Here is a 25,402-nt window from a genome sequence, read left to right as displayed (position 1 = left end):
AAATACGGAAAAGACGAAGTTGATCTTAATGCGCCACATTTGGTCACGAGCTGTGCATATTAGAATGAACAAAACAAGAAGCACCAACTATGCAGGAAACGTACCTAGAGCCGAAAAGAAAAACTAGTTCCAAAGTTGGCAACACTGGCCATGAGCATCCAGACAAGTCTAATATAGTTAGGCCACTCGCTTCACAAAAAGAAAATTCCGGCAACAGGCATCACTCGGAATGCATCAATGCTAGAGTGATTGAGGCAATATCAAGTCGGGGAATATGAAACGGTTGGGTTGAACGAACAACCCCGATAATAGAAGTAGTGAATATTATGTCATGGTTGGGTCGTATGTGGGAATATACAGGGTGTCCCACCAAACTTTGTGACCTGCAAGATTTGCGAAACGAACAAAAATGTGACGGATCCAGTTGTGCAGGAATGTACTAATGTCAGGGGGTGATAAATGTCTGTGAGAAGCAAGTGCCCCCAGGATCCCCATCATAGGACCCCAGGAGCCAAATATATGTTGTGTCTTAACATGGCATCGAACATTGTGATCTTAAATTGCTGCGAAGCGAAAAGAGATGTTGCAAATCCAATTGCACAGGAATGTACTCATGTCGAGGGCCAAGAAAACTTTGTAAGAAGCAAGTTCCCCAGGACCCCCATCATAAGGCTCGAGGGGTCAACCGCAACATTTCAAATGGGAACAGGGGGCGGATGATATTTCTCTGGATATATACAACACCGCCTATAGGAAACATTTGCTATATGAAGCACGGATTTCAAAATGGCCGCCAAAAATGCACGTTGTTCTTGTCACCGAGCAGATATTTTTGGCGGCCATTTTGAAATCCCATAGAGTAAATATTTCTGATATGCGTTGTTGCATATTCCAAGATTTATCGAAATAAATATAACTCGACCGATGGTGCTATTTGAAACTTTGAAGTTGGCCCCTGGGACCCTATGATGGGAGACTTGGGGGCACTTGCGTCTCACAGAAATTTGTCGCTTGCTGACATGGGTACATTCCTGCACAACTGGATGTGTCACATTTTTTTCACTTTGAAACTATTTCAGTCGCAGAACTAGGTGGGACACTCTGGATATATATCATGTAGGCGGTGATAGTACTGCAGACAGCAGCACACAGCAGATCAAACCATTGATTATGTTTGCTTTCTACAGGTGTGGATATGTGATAGAAAGACCACCAAAGGTTCCGACATCTCTAGAGTACTGTTTCGAGACATACGCAGGCGATCATTGTACCATGTGTGACGGATTGGCAGTATTCCGATGTGCTCACTGCAAATGTATCTTCTGTTTGGACTATTGTCTCATCGAACAATTGCATGTACAATGTTGATGAGCATGTACAAATGATGCGAAGGCTAATGCCTGTTGCCGGAATTTTCTTTTTGTGAAGCGAGTGGCCTAACTATATTAGAATTGTCTGGATTTTCATGGCTAGTGTTGCCAACTTTGGAACTCGTTTTTCTTTTCGACTCTAGGTACGTCGGTTTCCTGCATAGTTGGTGCTTCTTGTTTTGTTCATTCTAATATGCACAGCTCGTGATCAAATGTGGCGCATTATGGCCAACTTCGTCTTTTCCGTATTTTTCGTACTTCTGTTTTTTTCTATTTTCTTTTGTTATATTGTACCACTGATTATGCACGTTATATCTTATGTTCTACATTACAGGTTGACACTGAATATTGCACTCACTTCGTATAGTGCTCTTTGCAAAACATGTACTTTTCATTGCAGTTGGCAACACTGTTAACCCCACTGGTGGCCTTCATTTGTTTTGTTCCCTATTGTGGCAAGTCTCTTTCTATTCATCACTTGTCAGCATTGTATTTTGCCGTGCCCTCCTTTTTTGCGGAATTTTCACTTTTTTCCCCTTGTCCAACCTTGCTGTTTCCCGAACTTCCACCTCTTATATTTCTTGAACCTATTGCTATGGGCAGCTAATTTTTTGGGAATGAACATCTCTGTTACAGCTCTTTCAATTGGCATAGGTTATATCTTTCCCTGCAACTATCATTTTCGGAAGGTTCCCTTGTTAGCTGAATCCATATAAAAAAATTCTTCTTACTACTTTTACTGTAGTGATCAGTGTTGAAACTGGACATCGTAGATTTTTTGCACTTCGCTATTTTTCCGGTTTAATAAGAGTGATAAGTGTGGTGACAAAACTTACTCTTGTGGCACTGAATCCACATCGAAAAACTGCTTCTTGGTACTTTTACTGTAGTGATCAGTGTTGAAACTGGAAATCATAGATCATTTACACTTCGCTATCTTTCCGGTTTAATAAGAGTGGTAAGTGTGGTGATAAAACTTATACTTGAGAGGCTGGATCCATATCCGAAAACTATTTCTCATTATTTCTTACTATTTTTGCTCTAAGGTGATCAACATTTGTAACCAGAAGTAGTAGTAGAAAATTTGTACACTTCCATTTTTTGAAGGGAGATAAGGGTGGAGATGGAATGTATTCTTGGGACGCTGAATCGATTCCAAAAATCCGCTTATCTCTAACTTATCTTTTGTTCTGATACCTGCCAATAGAAAGAACAACATATCTATTTTATATGATTCCCCCACTTGTGCATAGCATAGTACAGTTTGAAGTCAAATAAATCAGAATTTGCGGTAAAGAGGCGGCAGTAGAAATTTTCGTTAGTGAGACTTTAAACGAACGTGAATCCTAACAATGTATTGAATAGAATATTTAAAATCAGTATATAGTGGGGCAACTCATCATCAATGCAAAATTTTCTTTAAACATAAGTAGTAGATGAAAGTTTTGTTATTATGCACAGATCTTTGTCTTCATAGAGCCTTCTTATAAAAATTCAAGACGTACGTGTTTTCCGCTTAATCTATTTGAAAAGGGCTGAGACACCGTAGTTCCATTATGGGTTGGCTCTTCACCCATAAATTAAGTGGCAATTCTGTTCTGTTAGCCCAAGAGCATGGATAGAAGCCTTTTGCTGTCACATCCACTCGTTCGCACAAGAGTCCCTCTTCTTCCTTGTTTTTTGAGTGTATTTTATTGCCCCGAAGGAGATTCGATTTCGCATCCCTGTTCTCAACAGGTTTTAGCTGAAACAGCGAGAATCGTGTAACAAGAGGTTGGATTTTATTGAAAGTTGGGTTCACGGTTGAAATGTCAATAGGTACATTATATAATATAGTAACAAACGGGAGAGATATGTTTTACATTTTGAGCTAAGATAAAGTGATTTTAGATATTAAATAGAGCAATCAAGTGGATCACTGACCCTCCCTCGTCCCTGGTTTGACATTACTGAATTTTACATCAGGTATGGAGTAGGCTTTTCGTGTACTACTAATAAAGAATATAGTGGTTACATTAACTTCCTTTAATGGTATCCTTGTTTTCTCTAGCTACTTTTTTGTTGGTAGAAATGGTTGATTCTTAATAGGATTTAATCTCATTGACATTGAAAAAAATAATAATAAAAATTTAATCTACACCTCAAATTATTTAAACCAGAGGTTCCTAACGTTGTTTACCTAGCGCCGTCCTTCGTAAACCTTACGTACTTCAGCCTCCTTCTTCCCGGTCTTTGGTTATATATGATTTTTTTTATCTCACCCCCTTTCGCGATTCAGCAATGAATTTTCAACTCTTCAATACAGTAACAACTACTACTACCAATGCTACTACTACTGCTACTACTACTACTACTACTACTACTACTAATAATAATAATAATAATAATAATAATAATAATAATAATAATAATAATAATAATAATAATAATAATAGGTTAGCGTACGCGCCTTTGGCATGGGAGACCTGGGTTCCATTCCCGGCTGGAACTAATGTGGTTCGGATTTCACGTTAATCAGTAGATTCACGTCTCATATAGCCTCGCTGCTGAAAGGAAAGTTAAACTTAAAATCAACTCTATAATAATAATAATAATAAGTGAGTATCATTTCACAGTGAGAAACTAAAACTTCCAAACTATGCAAATTTAACATTCAAAATTAAAGTAGTGCATCTATAAGTAGATACTGGTTGCTATAGAGTAATAAAATCAAAAATAGAACCTGTTTCTCGGACGCTGAATCCATATCAGAAAGCAGTTACTCATTTCCCTTACTATTTCTATTATTTCTATATGGCGATAAAGGTTGAAACAAATCGTTATTACAACGACTTCCGGTTTGTTGGTTTCAGGCTAAGAGAGGATATCACCTATTCTTGGCTTGAGACACTGAATTGATTGCAAAAGCCTCTTTTTGATTTTTTTTTACAGTTTTTGCTCTACGGAAAACAGTATTGAAACTGGAAGTAATAGTAAATAAGAACCACTTCCGGTTTTGGTAGCGTGTTGTGGATAGTCATTATATGTTGTTCTGAAGCACTGAATCGTGTGCAAAAATTCACTTCTCGCTATCTATTACTATATTTGTTAGGTGGTGATAATAGTTGAAACCGGAAATGGTTAATTTTAACCACTTCCGGTTTAAATAGACGGTTAAAGGAGCATATGAAACCTATACTTGGGATGCTGAATCGAATGCAGAAAACCGCATCTTGATAGTATTTATCGTCTTACTCTACGGAAATCGGGATTAAAACCTGAAGTTAGAGTAAATTTGAACCACTTCTGGTATCGGAAAGTGTTGTAGATAGTCATGATGTGTTGTCCTGAGATGCTGAATTGTTTGTAAAAAAAAAAAAAAAAAAAAAAAAAAAAAAAAACTCTTCTCGCTATTTGTTACCGTTTTTGTTCTTTTGTGATAAACGTTGAAACCTGGAATTACTAATTTGAATAATTTCCGATTTGAATAGAGTTAACAGAGGAGATAGAACCTATCCTTGGAATGCTGAATCGATTGCAAAAAAACCACATCTCGATATATTTGACCGTTTTTGCTCTGACAGACGGAAAAAGGAGTTGTATAAGATTTCCGATGCATAACATAGTTTGGAAGTTAATAATAATAATAATAATAATAATAATAATAATAATAATAATAATAATAATAATAATAATAATAATAATAATAATAATAATAATAATAATAATAATAATAATTTGCTCTAATAAACATATAATCACTACATGAATATTTTCCCTTCTAGTTGCAAAATAACAGCTGTAATCACAAAATTGCAATTGAGATATGATCTACAGCTTTATCACATACTGTGTCATTTTTGGCATATACCGATATTCTGTTTCTAATGTGTACACATCGCACCCACCTTCAAACGTAAGTCCTATTTTCCCATTCACAAGAAACTGGTTGTTAAGTTTCCTAACTTCTAGCACTACATTGCAGCAAATATGTAAACTAAAGAGCAGAAAGTATTCTAGTAAAGAGCAAAAGAAATTGAAAGTTGCTGCAAACTCCTATATTTTTGTGACATTTTGGACACATTATGCAATAAATGGATCTTTTGAAGCGCTTTGTCATGGATTTTAGGGAACAAAAAGGAAGGAAAATCCCTCCTTTTTGAATCTTTAGTGAAAGAGAATTTAGCAATAGGTGAACAAATGTGTGTTTTCAAAGAACGAAGCCCTCTAAAAATATATAATCCAAGAAAAGTGATTTGTTATTTTTCTTCAAACACAGATGAAGTGAACAGTTCGTGCACCTTAGAAATGATTTCCCACTGCATTAAGATTTATTTCGCATCTTTGTCTTTTATCAGTATAAAACAGCTCTCCCAAGGGAGAGAAAAGTTTTAAAATTTCCATATTGCCCACCAACCTATTTTTGAGGTGAACAAGAAGTATTTTATTACTTACTTCTACGAATGCTCATCTCGTCCATTCTTACATCTGTTAAAGGTACTGGTGCTTTTGTTATAGTAGCTAAATGCATGTTGTGCTTTATGTGGTACATACTGGATTCCCATATTCAAATAGTTGCTGGTGGTTTACACTAACAAGGTTTCAATTTATATTAAAAAGGATTAGTAAAAATCAAAAGAGTGGGGTAGTTCACTTAAATTCCTTAACTCATGCCATAGAGGGTTAATGATTCGAACCACATGAACTCTCCCGCCAGGAATTGAATCCAGGTCTCCAGTGCTGAAGACGTGTATGTTACCCATATAAGAAAAACTGCTGACAGAAAGATATTCGTTTACTAAAAGCGACTGCGAAAACTAAATTATTTTTCCTTAGAAATGTACTCATGCGAAGGATATCTATATTTCTTTCTATATGAAAACCAAGTTCTGAAAAAAGGAAAAAAATCACCGTAGATGAGAAAACCATGAGGAAGACGTATTCGAAGGAACTACGTGTATAGACACATCTCGAGAAGATAAAATTCTTTTTATGAAGCGCGTCTATAGATTCTTCCCCCAGTTCACTGTCGGCAACGGAGTAGGTTTAAAGATGCCCTTCCCATTAAAGGGGTTAATAACCCTAATCATAGATATAATTTGTTTCCCTTTCCATTCGGAATGGACTCATATTTTTCTCAAAATTTTATTTTGAAAATCTATGAACTTGTTGATCCTGATACCGGCCTGTCCAATTCATATATATCAGTCGCTTATCTATAGTGCTAAATAACATTTTACTGCGATATTATGTCATACTACTTTTTTGTAAATATTAAAATACTTTTAAGATATTGTATGTAAAATGTTAATGATTATGAGACATCTCTAAACGAAATTATCGATAAAAGTTGTGCTTTTTAGTAGGTTGTTTATCAACTGATACTTTAACCCGTTCACATCTAAGGAACATATTTATTCTATTTCTTTAAACTGTCCTAAATTTATACTGAATCAATGTTTCAATTTCTATATGTTGAAGGTTAAAGATTTAGGAATAGAGTAAATAACATTGAATATAAATGAATATAAATTCAAATTGCTTTATAGTAGTTTGGAAAATTAGTCTCTGGCTTTGTATAATTTTTACCAGATACTCATGGATTTATGTAGTTTATAGGACTATTAGCATACACAAACATTATAATTGCTAATATACTCACAAGTAAACCTTACGTTTGGGTGAATCGAGTTGCTGACTGAGACACATATGAAAAAGTAGTACTAAATGTGGTCAGTATTTCAGTGAAGTTTTAGGTGCGAAGCTCCAGGGGTTTAGGAGATACAGCTACCAGAACATCACATGGAAGTACAGAATAGTCTTCATACAGTTGGAGGTAAAAGCTCTCTAAGACTTCCTGTAACGACAAAAGATGAATAACAGATATATGAGTACATATTAGGACTAGGGGGAAGTCATATAGTAAGGGTATACCTGACGGCGGCCATCTTGAAATCCGCCATTTTGAATTAAGGTTAAGTTTTTAAAATAGGAACAGGGTCATGTGATACATGATTTAAGGCGCAAATTTAATCAGAAGAACAATGGTGACGTTAATTTTGATTTACGCGCAATTGGTAAAAAGTTACAGGGAAATTAAATATTGTTGCAGCATATGTATTAGTCCTTTACCCCACCTTGTAAATTTTGTGTTAATGATAATAATTAAATAAAAAGCAGATGGATAAATATTAGGTCTATGGTAAGAGTTGCCTTGATGGCGGCCATGTTCAAATCCGTCATTTTGAATCAGACAAAAGTTTTAAACAAAACGCATAACAGTGACACCTTATTAATAGCAAATTTTACCATAACTCCAACGGTATAACCATTTTTGCTTTATCATTAACCAGCACAAAATTAAATGGATCTCTCCTTACGACTACTGCTTTGACGGAATTGTTAACGACAAACGTGTCAAGTGTAACTCGATTGCCTTTGTCAGGTATGCTCACTGTGAGCAGAGAATTTATGCAAGTCATGCACTCTTTTCTGAACTACATATTGATTGTACTAATTCAGGACTTTTCTGGAAGAAAGATCCAAGTTCAATCATGACTCAATTCCACTTTGGTCATTTTCCCTTAAATTAGCAACTTGTTTATAAGATAACAAATGCTGGTTAGTGATAAAGCAAAAATGGTTATACCGTTGGATTTATGGTAAAATTTGCTATTAATAAGGTGTCACTGTTATGCGTTTTGTTTAAAACTTTTGTCTGATTCAAAATGGCGGATTTGAACATGGCCGCCATCAAGGCAACTCTTACCATAGACCTAATATTTATCCATCTGCTTTTTATTTAATTATTATCATTAACACAAAATTTACAAGGTGGGGTAAAGGACTAATACATATGCTGCAACAATATTTAATTTCCCTGTAACTTTTTACCAATTGCGCGTAAATCAAAATTAACGTCACCATTGTTCTTCTGATTAAATTTGCGCCTTAAATCATGTATCACATGACCCTATTCCTATTTTAAAAACTTAACCTTAATTCAAAATGGCGGATTTCAAGATGGCCGCCGTCAGGTATACCCTTACTATATGACTTCCCCCTAGTCCTAATATGTACTCATATATTTGTTATTCATCTTTTATCGTTACAGGAAGTCTTACAGAGCTTTTACCTCCAACTGTATGAAGACTATTCTGTACTTCCATGTGATGTTCTGGTAGCTGTATCTCCTAAACCCCTGGAGCTTCGCACCTAAAACTTCACTGAAATACTGACCACATTTAGTACTACTTTTTCATATGTGTCTCAGTCAGCAACTCGATTCACCCAAACGTAAGGTTTACTTGTCAGAGAAATAAAATAGTAAAAAAGATCACTGATATAATTGCGTATTATTAGTTTTTAATAAAAACCAGTATTGACCACAGGGACCAGTATTAATCCCAGACCGCTAGTAGATAACTAATTTTTGAAGTGATAAAGTTACGAAGACCCTAAATAATTCAAGAAAATGTTATACCTGCCTTACAACTCTTATGGATCTGAAGGCGTTAAGCGAGAGAAGGTGCCAAACCACAAATCTATTCAGAGTGTCTTGTATGGTATATTTTGTTAGCCTATTATCTACCGATCGTATTATTGAATGTTGTTTAATGGTGATGGAAATTTAACTATGAAATACAGTAAAATTTATTAGTTTTACCGTAATAGATGGCGTTCTTATCGTACAGCAGTAGTGTCAAGATTTACAATCGTTTTTCTCGATTTTCTCGAAGAAAACATATATTTTTTTGTTCAGCGCAATGATAATTATATATCAATTGGTATTAATATCATCTTCGAACATTTTTTTTTCGTTGTACGCTTAATAATGGAGAATTTTCATTTTATCTTAAAGTGGCTTTTCCCCTTCTCTAGGTCAACGATTATTTGTGTACATCTACGCATATAATGCTATGTAGGAGAGATTGGAAAATTTCTCGATACAAAAAAAAAAGTATTCCATTTACTTTCTGCTGTACGTTTATGACTTTTTATGACTTTTCATCTGTTGGTCGCAATTTAATATCGAAAGTTTTGACTAAATTTAATGAATATATATCCTTTCTTTAGCATATTAAAATTGAGAACAGTAGGCGTACACATAAAAAAAAAAAAACATTGGATAATTCATCGCCCTACATTTTAAAATAGCCTTCAACTTTACCAGAAACATTCGTGGTGTCATGAGACAAATCAATACAACTTTCTATCGAAAACCTAATATTTGTGGTTTCAAATTATCACATATATGTATATTTTTTATTTTACATTGATCCAGAAGAAAACAAAACACATTATTTTGAGTGAAAGTTCTTTTTTTTTTTTTTTCGTTACCTGATTATATGCGGGAAATGTCTATTGTAATGATGTCAGTAAGTATTGAATTTTTCATGGAATTGATTATGGAAAATTTACTGGAGGAATTACGATCTTCAGAAGTTCTCTCTCTCTCTCTCTCTTTTGTTTTCTTTCGTGATCCGGCACCGCTTTCTAATTATAGTCAATCACTATGATACATCTTCTCTCAAGAGCAAGAGAAATTCTGCAAGCAAATCATTTTTCCACCATACGTCCGTTATTTTTTGATGTTATGCTGACAGCATATATCTTCCTTCGCCCCCACACACACACTTTTTGTGTAGCATTTTGTCCGTTATTTCAGTTTGAATGAAGTTGCCTGTTGCTCTTTCTCTGCTGATAAACCAATCACTCACGAGTCTTTCTCCCCTTTATGTATTACGAAGATCTTAAAGCGTTCACAAAGTATTCACAAGAAATCAATTTTCCAGAACTTGTTTTTTTACACACAACAGGAGAAAATTACTAGGGAAATTGTCGTTTGAGAAAACAACAGAATAACAGATGTAATTTTTCGTCTTCATCTATGTTTGCTTCCATATCTGTTCTTTTAGATCGTGTGTCATTGCTTCATTGTTGAAGGCAAGAAACGTGAGTGGATGATTCGAATTTAAATTTTTGTTTCTCTCTGTCTCTCTTCTTTTCTTTCATAGATGGAATGGTATTTCAACCTCCACACATATTTTATTTTTTTTCTTTCTTTTCCGAGCTATTGTTGTTAACAGAATGGGAAAGCCTCTTGGTTCTAAACGCCTTGCTGTTTACATTGTCGGTGTTCACCCAAGTGCTAATTCGAAGGCGCCCAACGTCTTCTTGGAGAGGTCCCCAAGACAAGACACTCCTACAAAAAGAAAGAAAAAGAAGAAAAATCATGGGAACGTTACTAGTAGACGATTCAATTCTCACCAGCACCATACTTTTTGTCTTCCTTATCTGAAATCAAAAATTATTTTTCTTATTCAAAATCTCCATTCAAATTATATCTGTTCCAACTTCCATACTTTTTTTTTTTTTTTTTTTTTTTACATATAAATGTGTGAAAGAATTTAGCAAATATAAACACCTAAAGTCTCTTGAAGCTTGTTTTTGGAAGACACAAGTGGAGTTGTTTCATGTGTTTGAGTGGACACCCTCCCTCTAAGTCAACAATAAGCTACATCGTGCCGTCTCTCACCCACATTCATTCAAGTGCATTAATGGAGTCAGACAACCTTACAGAATTATATGGAAGGTCGTTCCTTCTTGCAGTTGAGAATGTTACAAAACATCAAACGCTTAAAGTTTCACTTAAAAAAAAAATACAGTGAAACCTCTGATTAACAGACTCTTACAGTAGTGTTGTCCACAGGACGAGAAATAAGATCGTCTTGTAAATTTTGTAAAAGTCTCATTTCATCTCGATTCTCGAAGAATTTTCCTCGTCTCGTCTCGTTTCGTTTTGTAAGTTTATGTAAATACATACAAAATATCAGGGCCTTGGAGGAGAAAGGGCAAACTCGAAAAATCATTATGTTTTTTTTTTTTCGCATCGGACTGATGTGGACAACATAGATACCGCGTTTTGGCCTAGTTCGCCCTCAGTATTCTCATAGTTTCTAGATATCTTGAAGTACAAAACTTTCAGCTTGATTTCGCAACATCCCGATTCGCCCTTTCTCTTCCAAAGTCCTGATATATGCTCTGATATTTTTATTAATTTCATCGAGAAGTTAACAGAATCCATCCGCATAAAGAGAGATCCACGCAGGGTGACACAACATATTTGAACCCGTATTTATTATTGGAATAAATTGTGAAATGGCTTGCGTCTTTTAAACGTGACTAAATGCTATATTTGTTATATTCAAACAAACACTTTATCAAGTCATATGAAATGAAATGAAATTTTTGCTTTACGTCCTACAGTACTGCCGGTTAGGCTAAAGGAGACAATGATGATGAGAAATTAATGAAATTGTGCAGTGAAGAAAGTGGAAGAAAGCGGGAGAACCTCGAGAAAACCCATGCATACGGTGTTTGACCATCACAAAGCTCACTTGGCGCGAACTGTGATAGAACCAAGGACCCTATATACCAGAAGTGAATGCTCTATCACTGAGCTACCGCAGCACCTTTATCAATTCATAGTGTTTATACTGTGAATCATGTAACACAAAAGTAGTGTTTAAGACCTATCACTTGGGTGAATTAGCGTCATCCACGAGATTCGAGAAATGTCTCGTCTCAAAAACGAGACAAGAAATCGTCTTGCTTCGAATTTGAAAATACTGTATCTAGACTCTCGTCTAGATTTCCAGAAGAGACTAGAAATATCTCGTCTCGTTGGTAGCACTATCTTGCGGTACAAAACTTTATATATCTTTTAAACTGTAAGTAAGTTACAGTATATACTGGATATTATTAGTTGCCTTAATATCAGGTAATCTAGAAAATAGTCAGCCTTTTGCGTACGAGAGGCGTTAATCTCCCAAATCTCAGGGTATATGAGTCGAAGCGGGCCAAACCTGACGTTATTTGACAGCTGATAGTTGTGCAAAATGTGTTCTTATTATCAAATGTAAGGTATTGCGATGTGAAAATGAGTGACCTTTCCGCAAAATTGCTACATTTTATAATTTTATTTTGAGAGAAGCGCAAATGCAGTGCAGGTCCGTGAGGAAATTTGTACTATACAGGGTGGCCCAAAAGTAGGGATACACCCCTGCATTGACCAAGTATAACATTCTAGTTTATAAGTTTATTTACTTCGGCTGTTCCGAGCTTAATATACAAGTAAAAAAACATTAAGAACAAATAATAAAGAAACTAAGTGTATTTGATGGATAACAATAAGAAATTATATAAAATGTAACGAGCTGATCAGTACGGTACTGTATACCTATTTTTGGGCCACCCTGTATATGGACAAGATACGATATGAAAAGCAACATCCAAAATATGACTCAGTCCCTTTCGTTCTAGAAATTTCGATGCCCAAGATGCTCCTGGCCGTGGGCGACCAATTACAACCAAGCTGGATGATATTCTGGCTGAAGTCGAAGCAAGATCCGCATGTCAGCAATCATGACATCGCAAATGACATAAACATCCATCACCAAACAGCGTTAAATCATTTAAAGAGGGTTGGTTACAAAAAGAAGCTGGACGCTTGGATGCCACATGATCTGACTCAACAACATTTACTCGATCGAATTTCTATTTGCAAATTTCTATTGAAACGTAACAAACTAAAAGAATTTCTGAAGCAATTATCGCGAGTGGTGCAAAAGTGGCTAACCTAATACAGCATTGTACGAAAAAGATTGTGATCAAAGCGAGGAACTTCACTGACGTCCAAGAAGGTTATGCAGTGTACTTGGTTGGATTCCAAGGGCATCCTTATTCAGTGAGGGCTCAGTGGTAGAGTGCCCACTTCTGGTGCGAGAGATTCCTAGTTCTATCCTACCTAATGTAAGTTTATATTGGACAACGTCGTGTCCAAGGATGTTTTAAGTTTTCCGTTTCGTTCCACATTCTCTCCCTACCAATTCTTTCATAATCGCTCACTTTCATTAATAATCCGTGGGCTAAAGGGCGTAACTGTCGAACGTTAATAACCGGATTTCATATTTATTTTACTCAGGTTCTGTTATCTCATCTCCTTATTCTCATATAATGTGGACATTCTAATTCTATGTAATAGTAACTAACTAAACCAACTCTATGGCCTATGGAAGCTGGAAGTTCAATGCCGTATTCAAAAAAGCTCTTCATTTACTTCTGTCCATAGCCAAATGCATCCATTTTCAACATTCCGTTCGTATTCCTACAACACCCATCTTAATATTGTCCTCCCATTTGCACCTAGGTCTTCCTAATAGTCGTTTTCCGGTTGAATTTCCAGTTAAAACTTTGAAAGCGTTTCTACTTCCTTTCATTCTGACTACAGGACCAACCCAGCTGAGCCTCCAAGATTTGATTCTCCTAACAATGTTTGGTAAACGATATAAATTACAGTGAAACCTCTCTAAAGCGGACAGCCGTTGGGAATCAAAAATTGTCCGCTATAGAGAGGTGTCCGTCTTAGAGAGGTTTCGATATTTTCTTACATAAATTAGTAAATAAGGTGATATGTAATTACAAACTATTGAAGGTAATTTAGCAAACCGTTCTATGATTGTGGGCATGTCGATATCTGCGGATTCTCCACAAATCGCTTTGAAAGAAATTTTGTCTAATCCGAAACTTCTCTAACCACTCGTTCGAGACCTTGAAATCTGAAACATTCATTTCTGTTGCTACCTCTAAATTCTTAGCTTTTAGCATCGACTCTAACACAGGATTTTTTTTTCATTCCGCACTCTATAAAAACATTCACTTGCACACCAACTTTGTTCAAAGCAATGAGACACAATTTTCATTGTCATTTTCACACCACAACTTTATTAACTTGTCTAGATTTTATATGATCTCAGGTGCTTGAGTTTTACCGATACAAAAATTTTCAGCTATCCTTCGCACACCTCAGTATTCTTCGAAAATTCAATCAATTCGATTTTAACATTAGCGCTTCTCGTGGCATTTCGAAAGCTCACAACAACTTACACCTTATTGCTTCCGTCTACAAATAGAGGCACTAAGACAATATGCGAATACGTGAACAAAAATTACCAAACATGTCTTCTGCTTGATTCCAGCAAAACAGTAAAATGACGTGTCATCCCAAATGGCAGGCAACTGTCAATCACTTGATTCTAAAACAGGTTGGGTGGGAGTGGAATGCAAGCAAAGGATATGAAGGTGTTGTTAAACAAAGACGCTTCATCTGAGTTTCTGAACAGCCAGTTGACAAGGAAAAATGTTATTACAATGTTTCCTTGGTGATATATGTATGCATTTCTGAAAATGTATTTTTTCTGTATTTTTCAACTTGTTTCTAGAGAAAGTGTCCGTAATATGGAGGTAAATAATACTTATAAGAGACAGAAAAGACTGTCCGTGTCCGTACTAGAGAGTGTCCGCTTTAGAGAGGTTTGTCAACATGGTTTTTCCTATTACAGTGTTTGGGGATTACAAAATATGTCCGTTATGAGAGGTGTCCGCTTTATAGAGGTGTCCGTTAGTAGAGGTTTCACTGTATATGATTTGTTGTTATGAAATTTCCGCCATTCCCCATTCCCATTCGTCTTTTGTCCAAATATTCGTCTCAGGATCTTGTTCTCAAATACTTTGTTTACATTCTTCGTTCAGAGTAAGCGACCATGTTTCGCAATCATGTATTAGTATTACTTTTATTTATCATTCTATTGTGTTGTAATTAAAAGTAAACAAATGCCGCATTCAATCAAAGAGTAGAGGAATATCGGCGTTATATTCAGCAACTTTTAGAAGAACTGAAATGTAGTTATAGATTTTAGACTGTTGAAAACTGTACTACATTCAAGTGCTTTAAAATATAGAATGAGATGTGGTTGTGTTTATGGTCAGTTTTATGCATTAAAGATGTATCAATACATCAATATATATAAAAGGAATTTTAAAACAGAAGGATTATTTGATTCATATTCATGCGATCAATTTTGCTTGGTATACTTTGAATAATATCTACCACATGTTCAATAATACATTTTAATAACATACTGTAAGCGTGACTCAAGTTTGATCTATTATACAAACAGGAATACTTCAAAAAAAAAAAAAATGCACGAAATCGAGTAGAGCTTAAGCTGACCAGCTGGCGTTATTTTCATTATTCATTTATTTATTGAGTTGGAAAGTGTGTAGTCAGAATACGGGGTCCAACGAAACAAAAATTGAGACTGTCCATCTCGATTAGATATCTTAAAAGCAATGTTTTGTCTCGACAAGTGTAATTGTTTGTATTAGAACAGGTTTGTTTCATCTCGAGCGTAACAATAGTCGAAACACACAGTTCTTCATTTTTTTTAAGTAGTTGCAATTTTTCGAGATTCCGTTTCGATATTACCATATCTCTGCTATTCCAAACCGTGCCAATTTGGTGGGAGATTTATTTTCACTCTTTCTACCTGTAGAAGATACCTAAGAAGCATAAGACAGTAGCATGCATCGTCGACTCAAAGATTATAAATTAATTGCATATGATACGCCCTACCCATATATTCAAACATACTATAAATTAAGATTGCATACACAACTGTTGATATAAAAGTATGGAGTGCAAAAATATTATTTTAAAATAATCAGTGAGAGTAGGGCATACGAAAAAAGAGGTTAAAACATGATTGAAAAGCGGAGAAAATGTAAACCAGCGGAATACTGGGACTGTCCCATGTCAAAACAGGACGTTTGATAATCCTATCTATTCGAGTACAGATGAACTGCTGTGAGAACAATACTATTGGATTGCTATGGCTGAAAGTTTGATTATTTTTAATAGGTGAAATGTGAAAAAAAAAGTGCGTTAAAATATTATATCCTACATAAAAGAACATGTTTGTATTCGGATTGTGTTAAAAGTATGATAGTTTGTGTTCTTTCTCTTTTTGTACAACGTATGTATATTTTAGTTAATGAACATATTCAGAATGTAGTGTTCTGATAAAACTGGTAAACAGTTGAACTGATACAAAAAGTAACTGTAGTGATTTTGTAGTGTTTGACCACATATTATTTACTTGTTTACTTGTTCAACTGTTTATTGATTTATTTTTGTTCATGTACTGAGCATATCTATTAGTCAATATATGTATAATTCCCACATATGCGCAAATTATCTCACTATTGGGGTAAAATGTGCACTTTAAAGCCTTATTTTTCTGTCGGTGGTTCTCGATATATTAACATATTTGAAAATCGTGCCTGTATTATGGTTATGAAAGAGCTGAAACATAGTGTGAATAAATTTCACATGTTCACACTTGTTCACTTGATTACACATATATTGTAACATCTGTTGACACTTTTAACAACTGATTTCTAACTTTTTTTTTCAAATTTCTTTCCTAGGGACTTAGAAATATCTAGTTCATAGAATTTTCACATTGGATTTAACCACGTTAAAACTCAGGTATGTATGGATTCATTTTAAATACGTCTGCTCATATGAACATAAGCATTTTCTCTTGATTGTGTATAATGAAATTTGTGATAAAGTTCTTGGTAGTTAATTTACTAGATAGCTGTACTGAAAATTGGGAAAATTTACTTATTAAGATTATATTAATGTAATGTAAAGGCTGTATGTGTTCATTACTCCACGTTATAACTCTTCAACGAAAACAAATCTTTGAATTCTGTTTGTGCAATAGATAGCTAGATATAGATAGAGCAATGACCTGACCGAGTCCGTTAATAAAGTCGATTTGGTAACATATTTGCGGGGAAATGGTTCTTTTAACTGCGGCAATACATAGTCCGTTTAAAATCTATAGTTATTTGCTTTTATGCAACCTGCACAGTAGCAAAGAAATATTGATTGTCAACAGGGGCGGCGATTAGGGAGACAAGAGGGGGAAGTTGTCCCCTACTTTATGAAGTGACCCTTTAATGTATATAGTTTCATTTAGAAATGTAAAGTTTTTGTATGTATTACTGGTGCATAGAAAAAATGATGTCATATAATGTTTGCCATTGCGTGACTACGTATTGGTTATTAGCAATTTATATTGTAATTGCGTATTTCTTTAAATGTCGTAGCATTTCTATAGTATTTACTGTCTTTCATTTTCTAAGAGTAATAACATACATTTAATGGCATGTGTGGAATTAAAAATGTAATTTGTTCATTAATCCCCTGTTTCAATATAACTTTTGCAAAACAAGCCTTATTATTCATTAATATGATTAATATTATCCTTTCTATTTATTTGTTTTACAAACGTGTTATTAAATAATCTGATCACACAATTTTTCAGTTAGAATTTTAAGATGTTCATGAGCAAGGAATCAAATCTCGTCTTACACTTTTGTCGTTTAAGAATACAAAGGACTAGTACCTATTTGCGTTGCTCTTGTCAATTGACTTAATAAAATATGAAATACATATATACGGTATTTTAACTGAAAAAGATAGTATCCTATTAGTTACACAACCTTTCTTCAAACAAAGTCTTAGAAACAACCAGGAAAACTAACATTGGTATACAAATATTCAGATAACGTCTGTCCCACACTACACACACACTTTTAATGCCCAATCGCCGCCACTGGTTGTCTATAATACGCATGATTCTTTTACTATTATGTTATTAGGATCACAATAGTGAGTCTTGTAAGATTTTAAAGTTATTAGGATCACGCTAGTAGACCTTATAAGATTGCAATATTATTAGGACCACGCTAGTGGATTTCATAAGATTGTAATATAGTACATCCCACTCCCCAGGATAACTATTGGAACGAAAACGAATTTTCGCATTCTGTTTTATGCAGTAGATGGCTAGAGCGATCATCATGGGCGAGTTTCTTAATGGAGTTAATTCATTAACATCCTTCGGGTAACTAACTTTAAGGGTGCCTATCCATATGCTATATTTTTCTATTGAAACAAAGGTGTATAACTGTAGATTACTAGAAGTTATACACTGCACGTTTAGATGGCATCATATCCTCCAGCGATTGACATGTAACTAACGAACTTTTTGGCCAATGGAACCCGGAGGTTCAATGCCGCGTTCACAAAATCTCTCCATTGACTTGTGTCCTTAGCCAACTGGATTCAGTTTCTACTTTGTATTACTAATTCTGCGAGATTCATTATAATATTGTTCTCCCATCTGTGCCTAGGTCTTCCTAATGGTCGCTGTGCCTAGGTCTTCCTAATGGTCGTTTTGCGATTGGACTTCCAGTTAAAACTTTGAAAGCGTTCCTATTTTCTTCCATTCTGGCTACATGGCCTACCCACCTTAGCCTCTTAGGCTTGATGACCCTAATAATGTTTGGTAAACGGTATAAATTATGCAGTTTCTCGTTTTGAAGTTTCTGCCACTCCCCATTCCCGTTCCTCCTGAGTCCGAATATTCGTCTCGGAGTCTTGTTCTCAAACACTTTCAGTTTACATTCTTCCCTCAGAGTAAGCAACCATGGTTCGCAACGATATAGGACAACAGGTATGATTATCGGTTTATATATTTTAAGCTTCAAATTACTCGACTGAATTCGCGACGACAAAAGATTTTGAGCTGAATAATAACACGAATTCCCTGCTTTTAGTCGACATTTAATTTCTTCATGAATATGGTTTTCATCTGTTAATCCTGATATTTGAATCTAACTGCTTTGTGGAAAGTATTATTTGATATTTTAATGCATCCAAAATTTTCAGTATTAGAATCCCGGTGAACTTCCATGTATTTAGTTTTCTCTGCTTCTGCATTTCTTTCTACTGGTTTCCTGTTATTTTCTATTAAATTTACATCATCAGCATACGCCATAACCTGGTGAATACCATTCAGTTCTAAGCCCTGGTTGCTGTCTTTGATGTTCCTTATAACGTACTCCAGAGCACAGTTGAATAATACTGGCGAATACACATCTTGTTTCAGTCCATTCTCGATGTAAAAGCTCGTGGACAAGAATTTGTCTAGCGATTGACATCAATTGGATGAAATTAGAATTTCTAGGTGTGCTTCTTTTACTGTCTTCAGCAGAGTTTTTTTATTCTGTTTTATTTCACGGTGAGAACGAATGTGCGTTTCCAGACCCATTGGATAAATATGAGTAAGGCTGCTTACGAGGCAACAATTGAGGATATGTCGTTTCGGAAAGTTGTCGCGAAAGTAGTCTCGTCTCGAAAATTCGTCGTGAAAGTAGTATTGTCTCGGAAAGTGTATATACGTATTTGTACTGGAATCGTCTATCTCGCCACGAAGATACTCACGTCTCGTGGGTACTCCAAATGTGAGGCTCTACTCAGTTGATTGTACTTACTTTCCATATGAATAAAGAATGTTTTTGAAATACCCTGTAAAGGAATTAGTACAGTTGTATCAGTGTTGCGTTTGGAGTTATCGACGATGTCTGATGACAGATATAAATGTTTTATTGTCTGGTGCATGTTCCTTTTTTTTAACGGTAATGTGTATGTACGTTGAACAGTTTTAAATAAGCATGGCTGATGATACAAATATATGACAATATTTCATATGTGTGTACTTTCAAACCGTCTCTTGTAAGCCATATTTCAATAGCTAGCACGAATATAAATGTGAAAAGCGATTTTCCCTTTTTTTTAAGGCACGGAATGAAGAATTGTGTGAAACAAACTGCAAGCGTCAGACAAATTAATTTGTATCTGCGACACTGCTTCCCAATGTCAGGCTAAATTGTGAATGCTGTTTCAAAAAACGAAGAAAAAAAATATTTCCATTGAATGAAGAGAACACGGTGCAGGAATATTGCAATCAGTAGCTGATGAAGCTATTCAACAGAAACCGCTTACACAGCACACAAAACGGAAATCAAAGTGCCTACATATCTGAAAATTCCGGTATTCACTTGCATACAATTACGTATGGATATTCTTGTGTGGGTGGGTAAGTTTCTAAAGCTTTCCGTACATAAGCGAATTTGTTGTCCAAGTCTTTTCAATGTATTTACTCAGATTCCTTTTTCATATATAATTTTAGACGTTCTTTATTATTTGTATTCAATTTCTTATCTTACATGTATTTTCTCCCTGTTTTGTGCAGTTGTTATAGTAACTAGCTTTGCAGTAGATCATTTGACAGTGGAAGAATTGGAAATAATACCAATGCGACTGAATATATTGGCATTATTTTACTGATATCCATAATACCAATATACTGAATATTATGAATACTGCAATAGACTGATATCTATGATGGAACTTTGCAATGTAAGTTCATTACACACTCATATAAAATACATATCTTTCACTTAAAATATCTTTAGTGGTCTTCGTAGGTATTTTTTTTGAAGCATAAAGTAGCAAGAAAGTCTTAAAACATGCGAAACATAAATGTGCCTTTGTTTGCTGCAATCCTACATAGTAAAAATGATGGTGTTAGAACAAATCAATTTTAATGCACGCCATTAGTCCCAGCATGACTACAACTTTAGTAATGTAACTTTAACACCAAGGGCTTGGTACCAAAATTTAACACATCTCGGGTGACACCGAGCCAGTGTGTTGAATTACCACAACCATTTTGTACTGAATATCAAGAAAGTAAGGAAACAGAGTTAGTGAAAAATATTCATACGTATGCATGCTTTAAAAAGAAACATGCAGAAATTTTTAATTATACTTACACGTATTTCCTAGTTTATAAAATAGCTTTGCCACATACATGTCTTTGCTAATTATACACATACTAACATTATAAGAAATACCGGGCGAGTTCGTTATCAAATTATATTCCAACAACAACACATTTATAGACATGCGCAATGATTTTGGACATGAGTGTACATTCCGAACGTGGGAATTTTAGGTGGATAGCTCGTATTCTTAGGTTTTCTCTTAGTCCTGAGGAACGTCAAGGAAATTGTATTTTTACCAACGACCCGGTCTGATCTGAAAAGACTTATTCCTTGGAGTGACCCGGAGACGAGAAAACAGCGTGATATACATACGGAGTATCTGTGAGGCTGCGTATGTAATTCTAAAGACGAACACGAATCTTTCGTCCTCCCTCCTTTCTATCTATCGTCTCACTAAACCTATTATTTTCGTTGTCTGCTTATCTGTGTGTCAAAGTATTGCCTGAAAAGTAACTAAAAAGTTTATCAGGGATGTTTTTCCTTGTAAGGGACCGTCAAAGTTTAATCGAGCGAACCTGTAAAATTCGCTGTAGAACAAGTAGAAAACAGTGTTATATCCTTTTGTGTAGTCAATGTTCAAAGACCATAGTATTATTTTTTTTAGTATGGTTGATGGATAAACATGAAATTATATTTGAAAAATGTAAGACACGGTATCTTGATCTTGGTTAAGAAATGTCATACTGGAAATCAATCAAATGAATGTTCGAGCTCGAACTGGGAACCTAATTAATCAATATTTTTCTGACCGGAGTATATACTTATTTATTAAAATTCAAATTAGGCGTAACAGTTGCAATAACTTAACGTTATTTTCGTCAGGCGTTAACTGGAAGAGATATCTTCATAACATTAAATTTTTATTGTAATATAATTTAAATGATTGCATTTTATATTTTTAAATTTTTTAAATGCCTTGGTTGAAAGGCAAATCACTAGTATGGGACTTTACGTGTTCAGATACATTTGCCCATTCAAGTCTCCCTTTAACTGTCATGTTGCTAGTCGTAGAGAAGTAGAAAAGCAAAGGAAATATAACAACCTCCTTGAGAAATTTATTTTTGCTCCAATTGCCATCGAGACTAGTAGTGCTTGGGGGATCTGCAATTCTTGATTTTATTAGAGAAGTAGGCAGACGCATTTCTATCGTTACTGGAGATATTCGTTCAACATCTTTCCTAGCTAATTCAACGCATATCTATTGCTATCCAACGTGGCAACGTGTCGTCGGTTCTTGGCACCTTACCACATGGAAAAGAACTAGATGAGGTGTTTCTTCTCTAACACAAGGGACAACACTGAACATTTATACAACTGGACGACATACTATGCAAATAAGGTGTAATATCATTGGATGGTGTAGATTTACATGAATTTCGAGGGAAGACAAATTGTATTTCTTAAGGGGCAATGTGTACATAATTGCTGCCTTCCTGTATTAATTCAAAAGAATATGTGAATAAATGTAGAAACAGTTTGTTAAATCCTAAGAAATGAGTTCATTTCTTTCAATAATATCCATGTTAAAACGAGGATTTAGACAAAGCTTGTCTGTATTCAATGATTTAACAACATTTCCACATATTATATGTAGTTATCTGTAATAATAATTTGGGAATTTTTAATATGTAACAACCAGATATTATTATAATTTACCGTTTTATTTTAAATGTATAATAAAATTGTTTTCTTAATTGTTATTATTTTCACATTTCTCTTTTATTATTATTATTATTTTAATAAATTATTAAAATAATATTTTCACATTACAGAAAGAAGGGAAAAGCTTGTGGAACATAGGGACAATGTGAGACTTAAAAAGAGAAATTAATGCTATACACAAACATGTTAAAGAAACATGACATGATATAGATTGGGAAGGGGTCCAAGGTCTAGAAAAAGAGAATGGAACAATAATAAGGAAATGGAAAGAAGTGCGGAGGATTAAATGAGAAAGAAGTGAAAGATTAATGAACTGGACAAATGGACTTAAAATACATTAATCATATGATAGATTGTTAGATCAAATTGAAGGATAAAAGACACGGATATGAGAAAATATTAAGAGAAGCAATAGAAATAAAATTATATGATAGAACATTGAATTGAGAAGAAACTTTAAAATTAACTGATATTTGGAATAATTTATTAAAACAATAATAATAAAAGTGAAAAGTGAAAATAATTAAGAAAACAATTATAAATTTAAAATGAAACAGTAAATTATGACCATACCTGACTGTCACATGGTAAAAATTTAAAATAATAAAACGCAATGATTAAAATTATATAACAATAACGATTTAATATTATAAAGATATCTCTTCCAGCTAACGTCTGATGAGGATAACGTTAAGTTACCGAAACTATTACGCCTTGTTTTAATTGTAATAAATAAGTATATACTTTGGTCAGAAAAGTATTAAATATTTAAGTAGTAGTTCCAGAGTCAAGATGGATGAAGTTACACTATTAATTAAGTATGGAATTCTGAAGTTATATTCAGAGCTGATTTTTTGGCTACTTCCGGGTCTGTTAGGGTCATCGGATTTGTCTAAGTCTCCGGGTTTTGTCCTAGTCACTGGGTCTGAGCTTACCCAGAACAAGACCCGGATACCCGGATACAAGTCGCGCGACCAATTGACTACTGCATAGAACATACACATATACATGAAATTTTTAAAGTAAGGTATCAGCAGGAGCTGTTGGAATCAGCAACATGGATGTCTATATCTGTTAGTCTAGTATGAATTGCTTATTTCAGTAACTTCGTTCTTTCCATTTTCAATCAGATTATGACGTTCTGAGTTTTGTCAGCGATGAATGAAATGTACGTGAAAAAAAGTAGAAAATCTAAAATAAATTCAGTTTCAAAGCCTCAAACGAAAAACCAGCCTAGAGTCGCTCTTATACACTTTTTTCTTTCTTTATCAATGTTTCCCCTCTTTTATCTGTGTTGTAACGAAAGCAGTCCGTTTTTATTCTTTTCGCTGTGCCTCCTCCTCTTTGTCCGAGACTCCAAACGAAATGCTTCTGTCACAGTTGACCGCTTGCTCTGTTTGTGGCTACAGCGGTAGATGGAAGTGGGTGATGGAAGAGTTTCGAAAACGTAGCCACAAAGAACACACCTAAAAAAATGTTTCTTTTTCCATTTTAGAACCCTGTCCTACAGTTCGTGTTGGTTGGTTGTTTTAAACCAACTGACGCTAGCAACCAATGTGTAACTATTTTTTTTTCTTTCTTTTAAAGCGTACAATGGTGCTTCGATTTGGTTCAAAGGATTGACCATCGAACTAAACTGCAGTTTTGGTAAATCATAGATAAGAACAGGTTTTATCTCTTTGATTCATCAGCTTCATCTATTTTGTGAATAATATCTGCGTTAGCGATCTTTTTTAATACACAGCCGCGTTTAGATGGTGTTTGGTAGTCCATTAACAGATTGCTGTTGCTACATATGATGGTTCCCATGCAACCTGTGTTTCTCTTGAAATGTTTCAAAATATTTACATAAACGAGGCATTTACATGTTTCACCTAATTTCACTGATAATTCCATAATCAGATTATGTGTGTTCCTACCTTCGATGAGCTTATATTTGATGAGTTCATTTTCATTAACAAGAGTAAAAGGCGAATTTACAGTTCATGTATTATACAATTTTGACGTTCAGTTGCGCCATTAATGATAATACGTTACAAGTAATATGTATTTCCGTTCGGAAACGTAATACCAGAAATATTATCAATATTTAGTTATAAGAACACAATGAGGAATTACAGGTTTAGTCGACGAGGGTTAGTTCCATTACACAGACGCATTAACCCAGACAATATGAATATAAGCAATCAAGACACTGCTCCTGACATTACACAATTGTTAATCTAACTGAATCGATTCAGTGGTATTAGATTAAATAGTAACCTACGTTCCAAACCATGTGCATTTGTCTACATTGTATCACTCATAAGCCATTTGTGATTTGTAAGATAATTTCCGTCCCTCCCAGAAGATATGGTACTTTTGCATTAAGGATATAAAGAAACTAACCATACTTCAATTTTTCATATACATAATCCGAGTTTTCTTTTTCTATTTGTATAGTATAAATTTAAATAACACTTTCGGCCCTTCCAACTAATCATTTCCCTACAATTAATATGTTTGAAAACTATACAAAGCACCTTTTATGATTTAGTAGTATCGCCGTTTCGGTTAAAAGTTTTCATTATGCTACTTGTATTCACCACCTGTAAAGCATAGGCTACATGGTTATTTCCTGTAGCTTTTGCACTTAATGTATAGCAGTTAGTAACACCCTGCAACAAACATGTAACTGGAAATGTATGATTTGTACGTATTTTCTGTATAAGTGTTACGAATAAACGTTCTTTCCGTATGAAAGAGAGAAGTAAATATAGGCAGTCAGAATTTCACATACAGAT

General features: G+C 34.7%; 1 protein-coding gene across 5 annotated transcripts in view; it reads left to right on the top strand.

Moving 5' to 3' along the window:
* LOC145670265 (uncharacterized) overlaps window positions 1-25,402 on the top strand; it is a 325,665-nt gene that overhangs the window by 106,552 nt on the left and 193,711 nt on the right. For 4 of the 5 annotated variants that reach the window (XR_014128248.1, XM_081738687.1, XM_081738688.1 and 1 more), the window contains one exon: window positions 16,680-16,740. The exons of the other annotated variant lie outside the window; for it this stretch is intronic. The gene's annotated coding sequence lies outside the window, so the exon portion shown is untranslated. The remainder of the gene's footprint in view (window positions 1-16,679; window positions 16,741-25,402) is intronic. 5 annotated transcript variants of the gene reach the window in all.

This window comes from Thermobia domestica, chromosome 14 (assembly GCF_964235325.1).
Source record: "Thermobia domestica chromosome 14, izTheDome1.hap1.1, whole genome shotgun sequence".
Taxonomy (NCBI): domain Eukaryota; kingdom Metazoa; phylum Arthropoda; class Insecta; order Zygentoma; family Lepismatidae; genus Thermobia; species Thermobia domestica.
This window is presented reverse-complemented; position numbering and strand designations above follow the sequence as displayed.